Raw genomic sequence first — 15,174 nt, 5'->3', positions numbered from 1 at the left:
GGCACAAAAAATTGAAAGCTTTGCTAATCCTCTTAGACACTTTTTGACTTCCCTAACTTTGGATATAGTATAGGGAACCTCTTAATTCAAGGGTCAATGACCCATAAAAATAGTAACTTCATTGAAGTTAAGAAACAGACTGCACACATCTTACTTGTATTGCATGTTGAACATTATGTGGTCAGTCTTGAGGTAGCAGTAAACACTGACTAGTTCCTTTTGTCATTCACCTTGTATCCTTCTCTTTCATTATACATTAACCCATAGCTAGATCTGTCCATCTTTCTCCTGGTCTTTGGTCCTTTTGTTGCCTGCACAGCTAAAATCCTATCCAGTTAGGGCTCCTCTGACTTCTTTTTTAAAATCCTTGGTCACTGTAGACACCAAGTCTGCTGAAACTTTCTTGGTTTTTGCCTTTCAGATATTATTTTCTCAAAATTATAACTTCTGCCATTGGCCCTCCTTGCAGGTTATTCCTGATCCCTTCCATTCTGCATTTGCACCTTCTATGTCTTCATGGACTGAATCCCTTTATTCTTTGGTCATCAACTTCTAAGACTTTTGTCTCCTGTCCCAGTATTATTTACTTCCTCTTTTCTCAGAAAGTTCCCTTTAGCCTTTCATATTTCTTCCCCCAAAGAATCTCTGGCTGAACTCGTAAGCCCCTTCATTCTCAGCTTTGTCCTTTTATTCTTTTAGAGTAAAATTACTTTACGAGATGGGGATAAAATTAAAATACTTAGTTAAATACTAATCCTATTGACTTCTCTAAAGTATAATTATACTTCATATTTGTAGCTCTCTTTCTGCCCACTTAGAGTTCACCATTACTTTTTGGGAAAGGCATTTTGTTGTTGTTGCAAGAAAAAGCAGGCTTGAAGGCCAACATTGGATAAAGAATCTTAAGCACAGTGAAAAATATGGAGACCTTAGACACCCAAAGAGACATGCACATGAAAGGAGAAAGGAAGTAAAATACACATACTTGTAGAACAAAAACCACCCTCCTCAGCCTTTTAATTTATTGCTGCTAAGATTGAACATAGACATACATGGGATTATCTTTTTTTTTAATAATTATTCTATGATTTGGAAAACCTTTGCATCTACTTTCAAATTTCCAGTGGAATTTTTTTAGTCATTACTTGCCGTTGTTTCTGGAATTCATGTTAAAAGTAAACTTCTTTTAAATCTTTATAGCTAGGAAAAAGATTCTGAATGGCAGTTTCAGTCACTGTAGATGAATATAAAGAGATAATATGTTAAGTATTGTATAACAGTGCTACTACTCTTTGTATATGAACATTGCAATGTTTTGTTATTATTAGCACTTGTTTACTGTAGGAAAGCTGTATCAAAATTCCTCTCGAGAACTACTTAGAAAATATACATTTTCTTAGCATTTTTGCTATACTGGCGCCAGTCTTAACTCTTGTTAGAGGGAAAAAAGATCAATATTTTGAGCAAAATGTGGCAATCCAGAAGAATGAAAGAGGACTGGTTCTTGAATTTTCACATCTGTATTCTTAATAGTAAATCTGGTGTTTCTGTGGCATATCATCTTTTCCTCCTAATTTCCCTTGCAATTTCACAGATGTATTAACATGAGAAAAATTTAAACCACAATGTTTAATCTGTTAGTGTGTACCGATGGGAACTCTATACCCATATAATCTGAGGAAGGAATTGATCAAATCAAATTATACACTTCATCTTTGCACTCCCAATGAAATATACTTTTTTTTTAAGATTTTATTTATTTATTTGTCAGAGAGAGAGAGAGAGCAAGCACAGGCAGACAGAATGGCAGGCAGAGGCAGAGGGAGAAGCAGGCTCCCTGATGAGCAAGGAGCCCGATGTGGGACTCGATCCCAGGACGCTGGGATCATGACCTGAGCCGAAGGCAGCTGCTCAACCAACTGAGCCACCCAGGCGTCCCTCAATGAAATATACTTTTATATAAAAATACATCATGACCTATTCCCATTTCATTTAGATTTCTCCATATGACTCGAATGGCCTATATGACTACAACATTTTTGGATATTTATCCTTTGTATTCAGACCTTAAGTAGTTGTCAAGAGCACACAGAAAGACCTTTTAAATCAGAGCTTCAACAGTATACATTTATTTAACAGTGAAGGAATTAATTTCCCCTTAGTCCTTTCATATTTATTTAATAAATGTTATAATTAGCAAAGATCCTGAAGTACTCCTTACATAGAACATCTGTAACACTGATAATTGACCCAGTATTTTTTTGTTTTGTTTTGTTCTAAAGGTTTTGTTTTTGGTTTTTGGTTTTTTTTTTTTTTTTTTTTGAGAGAGAGAGAGAACAAGCAAGGTGGAGGGATAGAGGTTGAGCGGGAGGGAGAATCAGACTCCCTGCTGATCAGGGAGCCCAATTGGGGGCTCCATCCCATGACCCTGAGATTATGACCTGATCTGAAGGCAGACATTTAACCACCTGAGCCACCCAGGTGCCCCCCTTTTTTTTGCTTTTTAATAACTCATTAGAAATGCAGTAAAGGAGCCCGGTAATTGGTGTTATTGCTTAAGCACTTGCTTATAGTAATTTTTTTTACCTTAGTTGAACTTTATCAGACTTTACTGTTACATACTATATGTCGAAATAATAGAGTTGAATCTGATTTTCCCACAAATACTCTAGTATTAGCCTCTTTCCATAGTCTTGATGCATGATTTTTCATAAAGATGTATTTAAATATATAGACAGTCTTCTATAAATATTTTAGTGCCTGTATACTCTATTGTGTAAAGCTAGTTAATGTATTTATATAATTTTGATGTGTTTATATACCAAATTAGCAAGCATAATAATTACATTAAAGTACATTTTGTGATACCTCCTTATTTGTCTTTATATTCCTCATAATTCTCATCTTTCTCCTAATAGAGGAAAAGCAGAAACTGTACAATCGCTTTTCATCATGGTCTCAGTACTCAGTATAGTTTCTTTGGGAAATTTTGACTGGTATTCTAAGAAGATTTTATAGCCGTAGGACACCCCTGTCAGCATGATCCCTTTTCTCCTTTTCCTCTTCCCTTTGTTCTTCATCTTCCCAGTCTTCTTTGGCCTCTCATTATATTTCAGCCTATAACACAAGAGGGGACTCTGTAGATGTTGACTGAGAGCTGAGGAAGTCTAGAGAAAGATCCGGACTAGCAGCCAAAGGGAGACCATATAGAGGGCTATGGAGAAGCAATTAACTGTAGAGAAACACATTAATTAAGGCCTAATTTACTTTATGTGTGGCCCACGTGCCAGAAATGGGAATCTGTTCCCATTTTAAAGTTTTCATATTTAAAATGGAACTTTTCCACCGAAGCTAATCTTTGTAAATAGCTGCTACTTTGTATTATGACAATCTGTGGTTAATTGTAGCATAGGAGTTGAATGTCTTTTAGTGGGTAGCCAGAGAATGGGGTAAGTGTTGTTCTATGGGAATGATTTGATTATCTAATAAAGGAGATGAATACTTTGTATTACTTAGAGAAGGTAGGGTGACTTGTGGTAGTCTAACATGGATACATGCTATTGCTAGTTTAATGCCTTTGATGTTCTCTAATGGAAAGCTTTCAAGATCATCTCCAAAAATGTCTACTTTCATTTTATTTATCTGAACTGTCTGTTTCCAGTGAACTGTGGCCCACTTCCTAGGCAGAGACCATGCAATAGTTTATTCCCCCTAAAAGCTTTCAGTATTCCCATCGTTTAGGGAGTAGCATGTTAAGTCCTGAGAAATGGTATTTAAATAAGCTCAACTTGACCATGATCACTAAACAAAAGCCTTCACTGGATATGGGCAGCCACTTTAGGTAACCATCATACAGATAGCCACTTAGGAGAGTCACATCCCTAGGGTACCAGGCATGAATAGAAAGATGTGACTAAGGCTTTTTGCCTCAGCAGATTGGTTTTTTAGCCCACCCATCACTAATTTCCTTAGAAAGTTTGTGAGCATACCATGAAAAATGAAGAGATGATTCCTTAGAAATTTATTGGTTTTCAGAAGTATTCCAAGGCCTTCCTTCTAACGTTTCCAGTTTGGTTCTGAGTAGTTGAGACCATAATGGCAGGTCATTGAAATAACTTTTTATTTTTCCTTATAATTATGGAATTTTTTATATTTAATTGTTTTTATTGAGATACAAATTCATTTAACATGAAATTCACCATTTTTTAAACTATGAAGTTCTTTTGATTTATTTATTTATTTTTATTTCTTTTCAGTGGAAATTCACCATTTTAAAGTGAACCCTTCACTCGTTTTTAGTATATTCACTATATTATGTAATGGTCATCACTGTCTAATTCCAGAACATTACCATCACCCCAAAATGAAACCTCATATCTATTAGCTTAGTCCCAATTTCCTCTTCTTTCATCCCCTAAGCAACCACTAATCTACTTTCTGTCTCTATGGATTTACCTATATTGAACATTTCATACAGATGGGATGATATAATATATAGCCTTTTTTATGTTAGGCATCTTTCATGTAACATGTTTTCTAAGTTCATTGATGTGGCACATAACAGTACTTAATTCTTTTTTATGTCTGAGTAATATTCCATTTTATAGATATACCACATTTTATTTATCCATTAATCAGCTGATGGACATTTAGGTTGTTTTATGAAGATTTGTGTACAAGTTTTGGTATGAACATGTGTTTCAGTTCTCTTGTATATATACCTGAAAGTAGAGTTACTGTCATATGTTAGCTTCTTTGTTTAATCTTTTGAGGAACTGCTAGCCTGTTTTCCAAGGTGGCTTCACCATTTTAAATTTCCACTGAGGGCTCCATAGATGTAACTTTAAAGGTCTTCTCTTCTTACCTCATACCCAGTAGTCATTTTAGAGGCTTATATTTGCAGTTTTTCTAAAACTTAAACATGCTTATTTTGAGTGATTTTAGATCTTCATGGACTTGTAATATCAATTTGTTATGTTTTAGGAATTTTTCCTTAATATGCAAAACAACTACTTAGGACCCCTGCCCTTTCAGAAAGAGTGTGGTGTTGAATCATAAGACCATATAAATTGAACGTCTGAATCATAACACGCGTGGTTTTGTTTTGTTTTGTTGATTTCTCAGTATCCATAAAATTCCTTTTTTTTTTTCTTGTGTAAATCTTGGATTTATCTTGCATGTTTACTATCATAGTACCATTGTCATTGTGAAGTTTAAGTATTTGTTTACTGAGGATTAAATAATAATTTAATTATTTCTAACTCCCCTCCCCCATACATTTCTGAGAGTTTATAAAAGAAAAATATATTTTTAAATTGAAGTAACTTTACTCTGGGAATCCAGATATTTTCTAACAAAAAAATACTTGTTTAAATTTTAACCAAAGCCAGTGATTTTTTTTTCTCCTCAGAATTCCTCATACTTTTGACAATTTTATAATGTTAATCTTTTTTTTTTTAAAGATTTTATTTATTTGACAGACAGAGATCACAAGTAGGCAGAGAGGTAGGCAGAGAGAGAGAGAAGAGGAAGCAGGCTCCCTGCCAAGCAGAGAGCCCGATGCGGGGCTCGATTCCAGGACCTGGAGATCATGACTTGAGCCGAAGGCAGAGGCTTAACCCACTGAGCCACCCAGGTGCCCCTAATGTTAATGTTTTTAACCACAAGTAGCTGAGAGTCCCCAGCTTCAGGCCACAATACATATTAAATCACCAGGGATCCTCAACAAAAAGATTTCCCTCTTGCTTCTCATCCCCAGCAGCAGTAGTGGCAGCACTGGTGACTTGCAGGTAGCAAGCACTTGGCCCTTGCCAGTCATAGGCTTGACTTGAGGAGTCAGTTTCTGTATCTACCAATGACATTTTCACATCCTGACGGAGTTCACTGATCACTGAGAGGACAGGCCTGGGGAGGCTAGGAAGCTAGAGGCTTAGGGGCATTGTTATCCCTAGCCTCAGGGTTCTGCACTGTAAGAATGAAATAATGTTGCATATGGACACCACTGGTTGGTTCCATTTCAATGTTAGAGCTTTGGGGGGAAAAAAAAAAGTTGCAGCCACTCTTCTGAGAGAATTGTCACATAGCAACAATTATGAAGAAAAGCTTTCCAACTCTCATCTACAAAGTTGCTCTTAGAGATCTGTCACAAGCAGGATTTAGATATAAAGTTTAAAGTCACTACAGCCCAGCCCTTTAAACAAACCTATGTGTAATATATCACTACAAAGTGAGTTACAAAGAACTTGTTTGCTTTGAATTAGAAATATCAATGGAAAGCATCCCTGCTTCCTTATTAATAGGTAATCCTAAAGCACTAAATACAAACATTATCAGGGCATAAACCATCTGGTATAAGAAAAACATTTTATTTGGCTAGCATAGTCTTTTATAATCAAAGTTTTTATCTCCATTTCCTAGATAATAACTATGAAGTAGAAAGCCCATAATGACCTATTTCTTCATGGTACATTCTTCTTTTCTTCTTTATTTTTCTTGGAAGTGCTTAATAGTTAAAATCTCACATGCCTCTTGATTTGGGGACTTTAGCTTTTGTCCAGGTTAAAGTAAGTGCAATTTAAAGGCATGTCAGTAATTTTTATTAATCATTACAATACTTTTATGAAATATAATTCCCTTACCATACAGACTACCTTTAGCCGTGGAAGGGCTTTTAAAACCCTAAATTCAGTCTCATTCTGGATTATATCCTTTTTTTTTCCTTTGCACAGGCAGTATAGCCTTGCACAAGTTTCTTAACCTCATTTTGCATTATTTTTCTTGTTGGCGAAATGAGGGATTAGGCTATATCCAGGTTAAGTCAATTAAGTAGTGTGAATTCAACTATGAGATGTTATAAGTAAGAAGTTATTCAAATGCAGTGTGTAAAAGGCTACTGAAAGAGACAATGAGGATGAGCATATTTAGCCTAGAAAACAGTTTAATTTTACTGATAAAGAACCATGGTGACTCTGCCCAAGTATTATTACTTAATGATCTTAGTCATTGAGCTTGGCAGACAAATTCTTTGAATGATACAGCTAGTCACTCTTTCTGTGGAAAGATTACGGAGTAGTCGTTTAAGTCAAGGGGAGGAACACCCCTCAGGATTCTTTTACTCTCTTTCTATTACAGACTGACATTATATTAGCTGACATTATATTGCTCTCCACATCAAAGCTGAGGATGCAAAGGAAATAATGGAGTGATTTAGTACCTCAGCATTATACTTAGGGTGGTGAAAAGCAAAATAAAATGTGTATGTTGATTGTTTTTAATGTAAAAATATGGGGGTGTGTGGGTGGGGTTTTTTTTAGATTTTGTTTGTTTGTTTATTCAACAAAGAGAATGAAGACAAACAGGGGGAGCAGCAGACTCCCTGGTGAGCAGGGAGCCTGATGTGGGGGCTCAGTCCCAGGACCCCGGGATCATGACTTAACTGGAAGGGAGGTGCTTAGCTGACTGAGCCGCCCAGGCACCTCATCCTTTCATTTCTATTTCTTGAAACCCTTTCTATCCTTTAGGCCCATCACAAACCACACTTCTGTGAAACCCTCTTTTTTTTTTTTTTTTAATCTTTCTAGTTGAGATATTTTGCTTCTTTGAAACTCTCAGTAGTCTGTGCTTCTTTTTTGCCATTTGATTTTTACTGAGGTTACCTGTGCACACTTTCACCTCCCCCTTTCCTCAACATCCAGCAGGCTGTAAAGTCTTTGAGTGCAGAGGCTTGGTTTATTCTTTGTATCCCCCACAGTGCCTAAAATACAGTCTTACCAGTAGCGGCTACTCAATACACCTCTGTTGTCTATGCTTTAATTCAAATTTCTAAATATTTGGAACCTTTTCAATTAATGTGTAGATGCCAGTTTCTACAATGATTTATATTTACGATGTTACAATGAAGTGTGGGTCTCTTTTCCTTTTCTGGCGTATATAGGCTCTACTTATATTGATTTTCATGGCATAGAATAGAGACACAAACAAAGACTAAACTAACTCTTTAGATAGAATAAAAATCAGGGCGCCTGGGTGGCTCAGTGGGTTAAAGCCTCTGCCTTCGGCTCAGCTCATGATCCCAGGGTCCTGGGATCAAGTTCCGCATTGGGCTCTCTGCTCATCAGGGAGCCTGCTTCCCTTCCTCTCTCTCTCTGCCTGCCTCTCTGCCTACTTGTGATCTCTGTCTGTCAAATAAATAAAATAAAATCTTAAAAAAATAATAAAAAGAAGAAGAAAAATCAGAGCTACAAGTCAGGTATTTATCAGCCCTTTAGCTAACAACAGGATGATACTATCTCAGAAAAGAAACTCAGGTTGCCATACTATATCTAGTTTGTTTGTTTGTTTGTCTGTCTATCAGAGAGAGTAAGAGGGGGAGCAACAGGCAGAGGGAGAAGTGGGCTCCCCTCTGAGCAAGGAGCCTGATGTGGGACTCAATCCCAGGATGCTGGGATCATGACTTGAGCCGAAGTCAGACACTTGATTGAGCTACCCAGGTGTCCCACCATATGTAGTTAAAGAAGATTTATCAAGGAATACTTGAGATCTGTTCTTCAGTAAATGAAAAAAAAAAAAAAAAAGGTAGGAAGTAAAAAAGAAAAATGTTATTTGAGAACCACTTAAAAAATTTCCTTAAATGTGAACTGAATAAAGAAGCTAAAATTCACATGAGCAGCTTTCTAGACATCCCAATTCACTGACAAGACTAGAATAAAATGTAAAAAGTGAGGGGAAAAAGGCCCATGAATTGTAGAGGATTCTGTAAGCACAATTGTTATAAAACTTACTTTTACAGGGCACCTGCCTGGCTCAGTCAGTTAAGGGTCTGCCTTGGGCTCAGGTCATGATCCCAGGGTCCTTGAAATGAGCCCCACATCATCAGGCTTCCTGCTCAGTGGGGAGTCTGCTTCTCCCTCTCTTTCTTTCCCTTCCCCCAACTTGAGCATGCTCTCTCACTGCTCACTCTCTCTCAAATAAATAAAATCTTAAAAAAAAAAAAAAAAGGATGAGGGCATTCTAGGAGGTACCTCTAACATGGACAAAAAAGCAAAAAGAAGGGATTTGGTGAAGAGAACAAAATAACTGGAAAGAATGGTTGGAAAGTTGGGTCTACCATAGAGATAGATCCTTTCATGGCAGAAAAACTTACTTCAGTGGACAATGAAAGTCATTTAAGTTTTGAGCAGACTGCTAATATCATGAAACCTGCACTTTAGGAGATTAGTGTTGCAGAGATCTGGAGTCACGTCTGATCCTATCTTCTACCAGTCCTTCACCAGTCCTTCACAAGCTTCCAACTGCTCTTAAAGAAAAAACCTCTTCTTGTGGCCTATATGGCCCTGAGTAGTACAGCCCCTTCTTCTCTAGCCTTCTCTCACACCACCCTACCTTGTTCTCTTTCCCAGAACACTGACCTCCTTTCAGCCCTTCTCATCACACCCTCACTGTAGGACACTGGTTGCTCCTTCTGTCCAGAATATTCTTCCTTCCTCTCTTCCTTTGTGAGTTCCCTGACTAGAATAGATAACTTTACAAATAGGCTTTGATAACACCATGCACTTACCTTTCCTACACTTGTTTTCAGTTTTATACTTAATTGTATGATTACTTGATTAATATCTGCCTCCGTTGTTCAACTTGAAGATTTTAGGGGCTGGTTCTTTGATTTTATTCACCCTTATATACCCACTATTTAGCATTGTGCCTAATTACAGATTTATAAAAAATAGCTGACAGTGATTGATTAATGTATGAATGAGATTAATTAGGAAACCATCCTTTCTCACTCTGTGTTGACTCTTTCCCTCCTGCATATAACTGCTTATTCATCTTTGAAGTTTAAAAAATAAAACAGAAAAACCTATTCTTTTTCCTTAACTTCACAGACCCCCCTCAGACGATCTATTCATTTACTTAGCAAACCTCTTAAAGAACTAGTTTGCTGTCAGTGATTCCAGTGATTTTCAGTACTCTCTTGCATTCTTATTCTTGCCCACAACGTTTATGAAAATGATTTCTCAAACTCTCCAGTAGTGATAGTGTAGTTAACCAAAGAGCAATGAGGCAGTGAACTAAAATGAGTATGAAGAAAATTAAATGGGAGAGAGAGATGATAAGAGATATTACAACTCCAGAATCTACAAGGTTTAGCAATGTGTGTTGGGGGATAGGGAATAACAAATGATTTCAAAATGCAGGCACACTTCATTTGATTATGCTTTACGTTGTGCTTTGTGGATAATTACGTTTCTTACACATTTAAGGTTTGTGGCAACCCTACATTGAGCAAGTCTCTCAGCACTATTTTCTTTCTTTTTTTTTTTTTTAAGATTTTATTTATTTATTTGACAGACAGAGATCACAAGTAAGCAGAGAGGCAGGCAGAGAGAGAGGAAGGGAAGCAGGCTCCCTGCTGAGTAGAGGATCCTGGGATCATGACCTGAGCTGAAGGCAGAAGCTTTAACCCACTGAGCCACCCAGGCGCCCCTCAGCACTATTTTCAAATAACATTTGCTCACTTCGTGTCTCTCTGTCACATTTGGTAATTTTTGCAGTATTTTGAATTGTATTATTATTAATCATCATCCGTGATCACAACTCACTGAAAGCTCGGGTGATAGCATTTTTAAATTATTTCTTAATTAAGGTGGTTTAGACATAGTGCTATTGTACATAATAGACTACAGTATAGTGTAAACAAACTTTTGTATGTACTAGGAAACCAAAAAATTCATTTGACTTTATTATGGTACTCATTTTACTGCAATGGTCTGGACTAAATCCACTATATCTCTGCAGTATGCCTATATTAAGACAGATGACTGGGGAAATACTGGTGCCTTTATGGAAATGGGTAGGAGGAACTAATTTTAAGAGATGGTGCATTTGGTTTAATACCTGCTCTACAAGCACCAAGGCTCTTCCTGTTCAGGAATAGGAAAGGTTCAGGCAGATTATCCACTTGGGTGGTTCCTCACTAGGTATTGAAAATGTGGAATTGGACCTGAAGAATGGTAAGGAGTCTGCCTACATCCAGTGCCGCATCAGACCAGCACCCCAACGTGGACCTTGAGTGCCATTGGGAAGACAGTCCCCAGGGGCCATGATTCAGCTTGCTGGAAGGAAACGTGGGAACATCTGTAAGGAGAGGAATAGGAAGGACCTGAGGAGAAGCAGAAAGGGGGGCATTGTAGATCCTTTGGAGCCAAGGACTAGAACTGACTTGCAAGACCTCTACCAGCTAGGAGTTTCATGAAGATACTCCTTTGCCAAGATCTTGGTGAATAATCTTTCACTGTATATTTGTGTCTTGGACATTATTTTACTTGTTATCATGATCACGCTTGGCTGGATGATTTTTGTTGAATTTGCATGTTACATCAACACGTTTCTGGAGTTCACTCCTTCAACTCTGAAGTGGAAAGAGAAGTAACCTATTGAGGAGAGCAAGGCACAACTGAGGACCCAGTCTTTGGATAAAGATCTGCAACTAAGAGAACCATGTGGAAGGTATATAGGTATCCCTGAGGAAGGACCCTGGTAGAAATAAGCAAAGATGATCCTGATAAAGTAATATAGCTCTGAAGTGCACCTGACCAGCTTTATAGTTCCTGTGGTTGGTTTTGTATAAAGTAATTACAAATTATTTTGTCACATTTTACATAAAAAGTTAATGTACTTTAAAAAAAAAAAATGATAAGGAGGACACCTGGCTGGCTCAGTCAGAAGAGCACGTGACTCTTGATCTTGGGTTTGAGCCCCACATTGAGCGGGAAGATTACTAAAATAAGTATTTTTTTTTAAATGGTAAGGAAAATGAGAGACCTAGACTCTGGAGTGGGCACTGAAATGGTGAGATGGCAGAGGTAGAGGGTGTTAAATGCCAAGTCAGTATGAGATAGAACCTGTGGAAGAGCTGCATCCATGCCAAGGATGCCTTAGCAGTACAGGGAAAGCAGAAAGAGGGAAAGTGGACATTTTTGAACATCATCTATGTGCACCACCTTGCTAGATTCTTTACATGCATTATTTAATTTGATCTTCACAATATAGTAAGGTCAGTAATGGTGTCCCACTTCCCCGAGGAAGAAACAGACTTTGTCCAAGACTTTGTCCAAGATTACACCTGAGACTCAGACTGTCTAACTTCAAAATATGTTCACTTTACTTGGCACAGGATACTTCAGAAAGGTATGTATCCAACCAGAATGTTGCCAAGGAATCCAAAGCAGTTATAAGGTTAAAGAAAGAAGTAGTAACTACCTTTTTGAGAACCCGGTATTTATCCTCTATTGAAAAAAGATGAGGTCTGAAAAAAGGCTGTGGCTTCAGCAATTAGGTGGTTGTAGGTGACCTTCAAGAAAGCAGTTTTTTAGGATGATAGGCATGGAGACCAAATTGCAAGGACTATTGCAATAGACAGTTGTGAAGATACTATACATAGCATATGTTGACCACTCCATATGGTTGGCAGAAGAGGAGAGGGAAGCAATTATAACCCGATATGACATGGTAAATCTTCAGAAGACTTCTCAAGATAGTGGAGGCTTGGGCTTGTTGGTGGCAGGGGGCAAGGAAATGTTAGGTAGAGTACTTGGGAGTACTAAAAAGACACAGGGTAACTGGCAGGATAAGGCCCATGAAGAAACTGGGAATGTCATCAAAGGTAAATTTGCCTATTAATTTTTCTTCTCTAACCCTTGTCACCCACCTCTCTTTCCCACTGTTTCCTCCACATGTTTCTCTCTCCTTGCCTTGAATGTATTATTTGCTAACATTTTGCCTTCTTTACTTAATTTCAAAAGTGAATGAACCAAGCCTTGTATATTTCTTCTTCCAAAAATCCATGTTAATATTATTGCTTTATTACTTACTCTGATTCTTACCCTGCTCCACTGCAGGTCCTAAGAGAATTAATTCTCTTAATTAATGCTGTAAGGCAGCATTTCTAAGCTTGACCTATATACAGCCACTATTTTTCATTCTGGTGACTTAACTTTTTTTTCATATTCATGGTTTTTACCTTCCCTTCCTTCTCATTTTTCATGACCCACAAATCATTCCTAGGGCCATATGCCTGTACTTCATACATACACACACACACATTTCTACATGAAAATAAGAGGCTACCCTTTCTTCTAGAAATTGCTGTTGGACAATGCATAAACAGTACTAACCCAGGAAAGATGTCTACAGTAAGTGAGATAAAAACTATTTCCTTACCAAAACATAATCTCCTTCAGCCAAGGGCATTGTCTAGATTACTCTTGTCTCCCTAGTGCCAAACACTCAGTCTGGCACTTAGTAAGTAAAATACTCAGTATTTATAGAATAAATCAGGGGCACCTGGGTGGCTTAGTTAAGCGTCTGCCTTCAGTTCAGGTCATGATCCCAGGGTCCTAGGACCCAGCTCCCACATCGTGCTCCCTGCTCAGCAGGGAGCCTGCTTCTCCCTCTGCCCCTTACCTGCACTCTTTCTCTCTCTCTCTGTCTCAAATAAATAAATAATTTTAAAAAATTGTTTCTTATAGAATAAATCAAATGAATGGATAGAAACAACTTGGGTAAATTATTGTTGATGTTATGGACTTAAACATAGAATTGGTAGCACAGGTAAAATTGCTTTGCAAAGGAAAAAACAAAAATTGCTTACAATAATGAGTGAAAGGAAGGACAGTGACCTTGTGTCTCTGTAATGATTCATATTTTCCAGGGTGGGTATGGTCTGATAAGGGTGTGACTATTTAGCCTAAAAAGGATCGCTACTTTTAACCAAATCTGGCATTGCTTTTTTGCAAATAGATTGTTACAAAATCTTTAATAAAATTAATGAAAAACAGTTAAAGCTAGATGTAAATGTGAGATTGTTTTTTAACTCCTGTAATTATAAAATTAGTGACTATTTAAATTTTTTAAAAGTTTCTTTGATTTAAAAACTTGATTCCAAATACTGCTTTTCTCTTACCTTCCATGGACTTAATCTTTTATCTTCTGTGGACTGATAAAATAGAAGAATTGGTTAAAGAGCAATTAATTACCAAGTATATATGGTATTGTGCCAAATATTTGATTTATCTGGTGCATCACAGACAGTATTCTGGAAAATTCTTTAAATGTTTTACATGTTGGTATTTGTTCGTTGAATTGGAAGCATTTATCAAATATTAATGGGTCCTAATGGAAAATTTTACTCTAGAGGCAAACTCTTCTTTAACTAGTTTTATGAATGTATTTTATTAACTAGTCTTGCAAAGTTGAATAAAAGTTTTAAGGAGAAAAAATTATTCCCATGTGTATTGAGCATTTGTTAAATTCAAAATCCTAATTGCCTAGTGTGTTTTTCCTCTATTGTCTTCAAACACTTCCGTTTAGATTGTTTATTATAGAGACATAACACCTTTTCAGTATTCTTCCTGCCACTGACTTTTCTCATTCTTATGTTCTAGTTAACTGTAAAGTCACATAGCTCTTGGAGGCAAAATTCAAATGCTTCTGTTTTACTCCTTGTCTAAATATTTTTACATAGCTTTAGAGAAGATTTTAGGCCAAAGGGTAAAACAAGGCTTGATATTTTGTTATTGCTGTTTGTTTTGTTCCACTCTCCATTTTAAATGAGGAGTTTGAGAGTTGGCTTTCTGTTGTTTTAGTACAGCCAGAAAAGGTATACTCTTGCCTTAAAGGACGAGACATATTAAAATATACACAAGGCTTAATACTGAAAATTCCAGTGGAGCAATAGTACTTGGGAAACTACTACAAACTGCTTTGTGAACACCTGCAGTTACTGGAAATGAAATCATGTTATAGTAACTGAATTGCCTGTACTATTTCAGAGTTCCATTTATTTACAGATTTTTCTTTCCATTGAGTTTTTCAGCCCCCACATTATGATATTGTTTGTCATATGGAGGTTTTATAATTACAGTGATTGGCCAACCAGCTACAATGCAAAAATGTTTCCTAAGAATAAAACAGTTACCAGGTTATAACTAGTATTCTTACAGTTTCATTGCAGAGAAAAATGTTCATCTGAAAACTGAGATATACACACCTTTCACATGTTCCTAGTTCCCAAAACTATAAAATTAAATGCCACTAATTCTCTGCAACTAAGGTTATACATTAAGATACATGGTTATGCAGTTGACCCTTGAATATCATGGGGGCTGGGACTCTGACCTC

At 37.0% G+C, this 15,174-nt stretch overlaps 1 protein-coding gene and 1 pseudogene across 2 annotated transcripts in view; both read left to right on the top strand.

The window, feature by feature from the left end:
- The window catches only part of RPAP2 (RNA polymerase II associated protein 2), an 83,079-nt gene that overhangs the window by 48,460 nt on the left and 19,445 nt on the right, over window positions 1-15,174 (top strand). The gene's annotated exons all lie outside the window — the stretch shown is intronic.
- Window positions 10,486-13,387, top strand: LOC125097481 (putative transmembrane protein SPTY2D1OS; annotated as a pseudogene).

The sequence above is a fragment of the Lutra lutra genome, chromosome 4 (assembly GCF_902655055.1).
Source record: "Lutra lutra chromosome 4, mLutLut1.2, whole genome shotgun sequence".
Taxonomy (NCBI): domain Eukaryota; kingdom Metazoa; phylum Chordata; class Mammalia; order Carnivora; family Mustelidae; genus Lutra; species Lutra lutra.
The sequence above is the reverse complement of the archived record's forward strand: the minus strand, read 5'-3'. Positions and strand labels throughout refer to the sequence as shown.